We start from the raw sequence: 9,231 nt of genomic DNA, 5'->3' as shown, positions 1-9,231 counted from the left end.
GGTAGAATACCCGGCCTCAAATCTGAAGGTCGTAAGTTCGAATCCTACTCCAGTACACCACATTTTCAGGCATGGAGCGGTGCCTGACACCGGTAAGAAAAAATATTGCCAAGAGCTAGTGGGGCTATACTAGTCCAGGTGCAACCAAACTAGGAAGGCCCACTAAGCTTCATCAAAGTCACTCCCTCACCAGAACAGGAATTGGCCTCCCTGGTGCAGTATTCGGCTGCTACCTCCCTCATGACTCCGACAATTAACCCATGGCCCTCAGTCCCCAGTGGCTGCGGAGCACCTGACCAAGGCGGCGGTCAGACCTGCTACGCGGCAGAGGGTGCTAAGAATCTCTGGGTCCGGACAGGCCGCCACTGGAAACTGAACCTGGCAACGTTCAACGCGCGCACCCTCTCGAGTGAGGCTAGTTTAGCAGGACTATTTGAAGAATTATCAGGCATTGCTTGGGATGTTATTGGCCTTAGTGAGGTTAGACGAACTGGTGAGGCTTACACAGTGCTGACCAACGGCCACGTCCTCTGCTACAGAGGTCTTCCAGATAAGAGAGAATCCGGGGTAGGGCTTCTAGTCCATAACAACATAGTGGGCAACATTGATGAATTCTACAGCATTAATGAGAAGGTGAGTGAGTGAGCACGAACTTTATTGATGTCCTGAGGAGAAAGAATTAAAGCGGGGCCGGAGGCCTCTCCAATCAATCCGGTGGCTCCACCCAGGTCGGGGCCGGTAGACAGAGTCCTTCGGCGACGGCCCGGGCCCTCTGGACAGCCTTGAGCTGAGCGATGAGCTCTGTATTTCTGAGCGCTGAGTCCCAGGAGGACTGGTCAGGAAAGTCCGTGCCCGCGTTGGCAGGGCACAGCCAGAGCATGTGTTCGAAGTTGTATTAGTGGCCGCAGTGTGGGCATGCAGTAGGAAGGTCAGGATTGATCCTGCTTAGTGTTGTGGGTGTGATGTATGTTCTTGTCTGCAACTGTCTGTAAGTGACGGCCTGTGCTTTTTTGAGGTTTTGGTGAGGAGGAGGAAAAATTCTTCGTGCTAACCTATGATTTGAAGCGATTTCGTGGTATGATACAAGCGTGTCTTTGTTGTCTAGATCCCTCCAGGCTGGGTTGAAGTGAGGGGCCGGACCGCAGACGCGGAATGTGAGTTCTCACGCCAGTTGGTGTGCCCGCTCGTTCGGATTACTGTCAGGAGGTCCGGAAATGTTGGCCCATGTGGGCCGGGAACCATTGATGTGTGGGGAACGTGAGGTTGTCTCCTCCCGTTTCTTTGGAAGATTTTGTTGACCACCGTAGCGGCCTTCCTAGAGACGAGGGCCACCGAGAAGGTTCTGATGGCTGTTCTTGAGTCCCAGTAAATGACGGAGGCTTCTTTGCAGCTTGGAAGGGCCACTGCGATGGCCATTTCTTCTGCTTCGTGAGTGAAGGTGGTAACCACCGTGGCTGCGTTGACAAGTGATCCATGGGCGTCCACCACAGAGACCGCGTATGCGCCTCGATGCCAATATCTGGCCGCATCAACGAAGAGGACTTGCGTTTTGTTACGATTATAGTTGTCAAGGATTGCCTTCGCTCTCGCTTTTCTCCGCCCTTCGTTGTGGGTCGGGTGTATGTTTCTTGGGATTGGATCAACGGTTATTGACCTCTTGGCATTTGTGCATAGTTGCGACCTCTCTGGTGGCAGGAAGAGGGGCTGTATGTCTGCTTCTAGTAGTATCTCGATGCCCTTTGTGAGTGAGAGCCGACTAATTTGGGCGTTTCCTGTGCTTCAAAGAGTTCTGTTGCCGTGTTGTGTAGCCCCAATTGGAGGAGTCGTTCCGTGCTAGTGTTTCTAGGGAGGCTTAGGACATTTTTCAATCCTGTTCTGATTAGTGTGTCGATTTTGTTCAGCTCCGTCTTCTTCAGTTGAGGAGGGAGCGGCGTAGGTTACGTGGCTGATGAGGAAGGCGTGAAATTATTTCATGAGGTTGTCCTCTTTCCGTCGGTCCCTTTTGCTAGCGACCCGTGATATGACCCTGGTGAAGTTGTGGGCGCTCTTTGTGATGCATTTTAGTGCCTCCGCGTTGTCATTGCTGTAAGCCCCAATGACCATGCCCAGGACCTTAATTGTGTTACACCTGGTGATGTTTCCTCCGTCCCTGGTGTGTAGGTGAACGGGGAGGAAGCTAAGGGGCTGTCTCTGCCTGGGGCCTTGTTTGCACAGGAGGACCTGTGATTTGCTGGGGGAGAGCTTCAGTCCCGTGTTTGTAAGGAAAGCTTCCGTGGTGTCCAGCGCTTGCTGTAGGTTCTGCTCCAGAGTGCCTAGCGGGCCGCTCGTGGACCAAATGGTGATGTCCGCGTAAATCGCGTGCCCTACCCCCGGGAATTTCGAGAGTTTGTTTGCGAGATCGTTCAATGCGATGTTGAAAAGAAGCGGCGAAAGCACTGACCCTTGCGGAGTGCCGATGTTACCTAGCATGTGCTTTCTGCTTCTGATTTGTCCGATGTTTATGGTGGCCGTTCGGTTATCCAAAAACGATCTTACAAAATTGTGGAAATTTACTCCGAGATCTAAAGTGCAGATTTCGTTGAGGATGTGTTCGTGCCTGACCGTATCTAAGGCCTTTGTTAGGTCGAGCACCAGGAGGTCTTTTACATCCCTGGATTTGTTGTCTATGACGGCGCTCCTGATGAGTAGCATGGCGTCTTGCGTTGATAGGGATTTTCGGAAGCCTATGAGATTGTGGCGAAATAGACCGTATTCTTCAATGTGCTCTCCAATTCTATTGTGGATGGCATGTTCCACGACCTTCCCGAGGCACGACGTAAGGGAGATGGGCCTCAGATTTTCTACATGGAGTGGTTTTCCGGGTTTGGGGATGTGGACTACATTGGCAGTTCGCCATTCGTCCGGCACCCGGCCTTCAGTCCATACCTCGTTAATTTTGCTCGTAATAAATTCTATGGATTTGTCATCTAGATCTCTGAGTAGTTTGTTTGTTAGTCCGTCTGGGCCGGGGGCCGAGCGACCGTTTAGGTCGTGAAGGGCGTGCACAATCTCCGAAACTTCGAAAGGACGATCCAGCAAGAGTTGAGGTGTCCTCTTGCACCCGCGTGTCGGGTCGTCCCACGGTACAGATTTGTGCTCTACCGGCAGGTAGATGTCTGCCAGGGCGTCAGCAAAGTGCCCGCGGACTCGTGCCTTCTTTCGTATGAAGATGAATGACCCTTTCGATCGTTAGTCGGGCATTACTCTTGGTTGGTTTGTTGCTGTCGGTGGAGAGGTACAGAAGTGAAGTGGAAGGTACAAAATGAAGGTAGTACAAGCCTACGCCCCAACCTCTAGTCACGATGATGAAGAAATAGAGCAGTTTTATGAAGATGTTGAATTAGCAATGAGAAAGGTGCAAACTCAGTATACTGCAGTCATGGGCGACTTCAATGCAAAAGTGGGAAAAAAGCAGGATGGTGAGCAAGCTATTGGCAACTACAGCATCGATTCTAAAAGGAGAGATGTTAGTGGAATTCGCGGAAAGGAATAGGCTCCGAATAATGAATACATTCTTCAGGAAGCGCAGCAACAGGAAGTGGACCTGGAAAAGCCCTAATGGAGAAACAAGGAATGAAATAGATTTCATACTCTCTGCCGATCCGAGCATAGTGCAGAATGTAGAAGTGTTAGGTAAGGTAAAGTGCAGTGACCATAGATTAGTGAGGTCTAGGATTTCCCTCAATTTGAAGAGAGAAAGAGTGTAATTAGGGAAGAGGAAACAAGCCAACCTAGAGGCAGTAAGGGTAAAAGCAGACAAATTCAGGCTGGTGCTCGCAAACAAATATGCAGCTTTAGAAAAGGAAGATGAAGACAACATAGAGGTAATGAATGAAACCGTAACTAGGTTCATCACAGAAGCAGCAATTGAAGTGGGAGGTAAGGCACTAAGGCAATCAGTAGGTAAGCTCTCCCACGAAACAAAGGACCTAATAAAGAAACTGCAAAACATGAAAATGTCCAACTCAAGAGATGAGATAGATTTCGCTGAACTGCCAAAACTGATCCACAAGAAGAAAGTAAGGGATATTCGAAATTATAACGTGGGAAAGATTGAGAAGCCGTAAAATATGGACACAGCATTAAATCAGTAAGAAGAAAGCTTGGCATAGGACAAGGCATGATGTATGCACTGAAAGATAAGCATGGAAATATAATCAGCAATTTCTATGACATAGGTAAAGCAGAGGAAGAATTCTATACTGACCTGTACCGTTCCCAGGACAGCCAAGCTACTTTAATTCGAAATAGTAATGAACCGGATACAGAGGCTCCTTCTATAACTAGCGATGAAGTTCGAAGGGCCTTGAAAGACATGACCAGGGGGAAAGCTGTTGGAAAAGATGGAATAACAGTAGATTTAATCAAAGATGGAGGAGATATCATGCTTGAAAAGCTTGCGGCCCATAATACACAATGCCTCACAACTTCAACTGTACCAGGGAGCTGGAAGAACGCCAAGATTATACTAATCCATAAGAAAGGAGACATTAAAGAATTATAGACCCATTAGCTCGCTTTCAGAATTGTATAAAATATTCACCAAGATAATTTCCAATAGAATCAGCGGCAACACTTGACTTCAGCCAACCAAGTCAACAGGCTGGCTTCAGGAAGGGATATTCTACGATGGATCATATCCATGTCATCAATCAGTTAGTCGAGAATTCTGCGGAGTACAATCAACCTCTCTATATGGCTTTCATAGAATATGAAAAGGCATTCATTCAGTAGAGATACCAGCAGTCATAGAGGCATTGCGTAATCAAGAGTACAGGAGGCATATAGCTGTAAATAATGCGCCAGAAGTAAGCATCGCGTTCTCACGAACAGACACGAATGCCCTGCTTCGGTGCGTTATGCGGAACTCTACACTTGAGTACTGGACCAATCCTGATCGACGACACAAGAGACTGCACAAATGGGACCCAGAAATGAAGTTCCGCATGCCTCAAAACTGAAGAGGAGCATAACAAGTCTGCTACACCGCATTCGTCTTGGTGTTGCACTCACGAGGCGTTATACACATATCATCGGCTGCAGTGACACTGGTCCCAACTGCGACCACTGCCCAGTGCCAGCAACACTTGAGCACATATTTTGCTCATGCCCAGCGTAAGCGCGAGAACGGCAGAGCCTCATTTCAACTATTCAGCGAGTGACTAAATGACCAATGTCTGACGAGATTATCTTAGGTCCTTCGCCTGACGCCAACAGCGCAGTTGTGGTCATCGAAGCGACTATAGCCTTCCTTCAAGCCACTGGACTCGACGCACGACTCTAGTATTACCTCAACGGGATGGACATGTACATACGCACCTCCTAATCTTATCATCATCATTCATCGCTCGTTTTATCCCCTCCCCCCTTCCCCAGTGTAGAGTAGCAGGCCAGAGCAAACTAACGCTCAAGCTGACCTCTCTGCATTTCTTCAAATAAACGTCTCGCTCTCTCTCTCAGGAGGCATACGTGAATATCTTAGCCAACATCTACAAGGATTCCCCAGCTACCTTGATTCTCCAGAAGAAAAGTAAAATGTTACCTATCAAGAAAGGGGTCAGGCAAGGAGACACTATTCACTGCTATTCACTGCATGCTTAGAAGTATTCATGTTATTAGACTGCGAAGGCTTAGGAGTGAGGATCAACGGCGAATATCTCAGCAACCTTCGGTTTGTAGATGACATTGTCCTATTCAGCAACAATGGAGACGAATTACAGCAAATGATTGAGGACCTTAATCGGGAAAGTGTAAAAATGGTGTTGAAGATGAATATGCAGAAGACAAAGATAATGTTCAATAGCCTGGCAAGGGAACAAGAATTCAGGATCGCCAGTCAGCCTCTAGAGTCTGTAAAGGAGTACGTTTACCTAGATCAATTACTCACAGGGGACCCTGATCACGAGAAAAAATTTACAGAAGAATAAAATTAGGTTGGAGTGCATACGGCAGGCATTGCCAAATCCTGACTGAGAGCTTACCACTGTCGTTGAAAAGAAAAGTGTACAATCATTGCATTCTACCAGTGATAACTTATGGGGCAGAAACTTGGAGGTTAACAAAGAAGCTCGAGAACAAGTTAAGGACCGCACAAAGAGCGATGGAACGAAAATCTTAGGGCTAACGTTAAGAGACAGGAAGAGAGCGGTGTAGGATCAGAGAACAAACTGGGATAGCCGATATTCTAGTTGACATTAAGCGCAAGAAATGGAGCTGGGCAGGCTATGTAATGCGTAGGATGGATAACCGGTAGACCATTAGGGTTACAGAATGGATACCAAGAGAAGGGAAGCGCAGTCGAAGTCGGCAGAAAACCAGATGGGATGATCAACTTAGAAAATTTGCAGGCGCAAGTTGGAATACGCTAGCGCAAGAGAGGGGTAATTGGAGATCGCAGGGAGAGGCCTTCCTCCTGCAGTGGACATAAAATATAGGCTGACGATGATGATGATGAATTATGGCAAGCTGAATCTCCATGTGGCAGCTTTGTTACCATGGTAAGAAAGAATTTGCCCTCATGTGTTTGTTGGCGATGAAGCCTGCCCGCTGCAACCTGGCATCATGCGGCCAATGCCAGGCCCCCAGACTGAAGCTGAGGAGGTAATCTTCGATTACCGGCTCAGTCGTGCCAGGTCTGTACGACATCAAGTTAAAACTGCAATCATTTATTCGCTCTCTAGGGTACTAAAAATATTATTTTCGCCCTCCCTCTGCTACTGCAGTCTTTCTCCTGTATGTATTTAATTCAGTTTTTCTTCTTTAACAGGGATAAAGCCTTGCCCTTAAGGCATAATTCTGATGTGTATAAGTGTATTATACCGGGTGTTGAAAATTAAGCTTGATGGTTTTCTTAAAATGAGGCACTGGGAATCAAGCGAAGACCACCTGTGCAAATAAGTTATGAGGCCAGGGGGACACAAAGTTAGATGATAATTATCGCTGTCAGCAGCCCAAAAAAACTAAAATTGAATAATTAACTTTTTCTTGACAGCAGTAAGTGGGTATGTTTGTATTGAAAAGTTAGAGGCAGTCGAGTTTCTACGCAGTATAAGTTGGAAGAATTCGTCTAGCGTGGCTGTGCTCCGAGATATCCGACTCCAAATTTTAATTGTCGTTCGTATGATTACGCATGCAAGAGAGTTAGGATCGGCGCAAAGCTCCTCCCTGATGTGATGTATCTGCTGCGTGCGACGTTTAGTCTGACATCAAGGGGGGGGGGGGGAGGCATTGGCAAAGATAACTGTCCTCCTTCCCATCTCGGCTGGCGAATCAAGATATGACAGCGCAGTTTGCCGTACGCAGTACGCATGATCCTGTTAAACACGATAACAGGAGATAATTTTTTCGGCACATTTTGTATTACTTGAGATCGCACCGGGACATCATCTTGTAAGTGCGTTAGCTTCCCTGTCATCTACTAGAGTGCTTCTGGAATAGCGGCGCCTCTGTACGGAAGGGTAACCAAGAATATCCACGTGGATTCCTTTCGTGCTATTATGACTGCTTCTCGCGGCACGAGATATTCCACCGAAGAAAAAAATAGACGTGGTACTTGAAATAGCTGAGATGAATGGCCGCGCTTGATTGTCAATGCGGCTGTACGCGGCTAGCCACCCACACCGTCCCCTTCCATCTAGGTCTACCTTCATAAACGTGTTTCGGTGCTTTCGCACAACAGGGTCAGTCCATCGTCCGAGACAGACCAGGAAGACAATCATCGATGAAGACTTTGAAATCGACGTTGTCGCGTGCATAACGTCGATGTCAGAACTCAGCATCCGACAGATTGCCGATCAGTGCGGTCGCAGCGTTGGAACAGTCGCAAATGTGCTAAGAAAGCATAAGTTCCATCCCTATCATGTTTACCTTCACCAGGACCTCAGTGAGGCGGACTCTTAAAGGCATGTCATTTATGGAATTGGGGCCTGATCAAAAGTGATGAAGAAAATGACTTATTACGCAGAATAATTCGGATAGATGAAGCTCGGGTTTGCCGCAATGGCACTGTGAATATTTACCAACACGCATTATTGGTCACAAGAAAATCCACACTGGCTGCGGCAGTCTGAGTGTGTGGTGTGGCATACTCGGGAACAGGATCATAGGACCTTGTTTTTGTGCACAAATTGAACGGAAAGATGTGCACACAACAAATATTAGGTGTTTTCGTCGACGACTTTGTCTCCAATCTTTCCGGGAATGACCAGCGCCAAGTGTGGTTCCAGCACGACGGAGCACCACCACATTTCGCCACCCCGGCAAAGAGCTGGTTGGACACACGTTTTCGAAGACAGTGGATCGGACGTGCAGGAGCGATGTTTTTGCCGCCGAGGTCTGCTGACCTTTCTCCGCTCTAGTTTTTTCTTTGGGGCTACGTTAAAGATTGAGTTTATGCAACAGAGCCCAGTGACGTCAATGATATGAAGCGCAGGATAATATCTGCCTGATCGAGCATCAGTCCAGAAGTACTGCGCAGAGTTATCGAGTCGATGCGAGAGCGGTTTATCATCTCAGTTTGTGCCCCCCTGTCCACATAACTTATTTGCCCAGGTGTATTCGCATGCCTCCCAGTGCCTAATTTTAAGAAAACCATAAAGCTTAATTTTGAACATCCTGTATGTGTGCTGGGAGGCCTGTGTTGTGTATGAATTTAAGCAGCGTTTGGCGGACTCTGTTGTGATATATCCAGTGGACATAGCTGGTTGTCACACTGTAGCGGAGGCCAGCTTGCAGAAGGGACGCGAGTGTTCGGATTGTAAGCCTCGACATATTAGGGGGTACTGTTTTCATTGAGCATCATTTGTTACACATTTTGTTTTAGCATATAGTAGGACAGCAAGGGCGTCACAATGTTATCACTCAAGGTTGAAGCACAAGGCTTCCACAAAATTGTCCCACAAAAATGTTAGGTTGGTGCTACCAGCGGGTCATTATGTAACAGTGCAACCAAAATGTTGAGGGTACAGTGGGACAGAAAACACAAAAGATCACAGCACAATTTGAGGGCACTTAGCAAAGAAATGACGAATCATACAATGTACTGAAGTTTAATTCCCATTATTTCTCTGTGACTGTAAGCTTCGTGGCCAGAAATAAATTTTATTTAGTCATTCATTTTCTTTGATGTTGATCGAATGGTGTTTCGCCTCTCTCTAACCAAAATGCACAACATGTCATGACCATTTAGTGAAA

Source organism: Dermacentor silvarum, chromosome 1 (genome assembly GCF_013339745.2).
Source record: "Dermacentor silvarum isolate Dsil-2018 chromosome 1, BIME_Dsil_1.4, whole genome shotgun sequence".
Classification (NCBI taxonomy): domain Eukaryota; kingdom Metazoa; phylum Arthropoda; class Arachnida; order Ixodida; family Ixodidae; genus Dermacentor; species Dermacentor silvarum.
The sequence above is the reverse complement of the archived record's forward strand: the minus strand, read 5'-3'. Positions refer to the sequence as shown.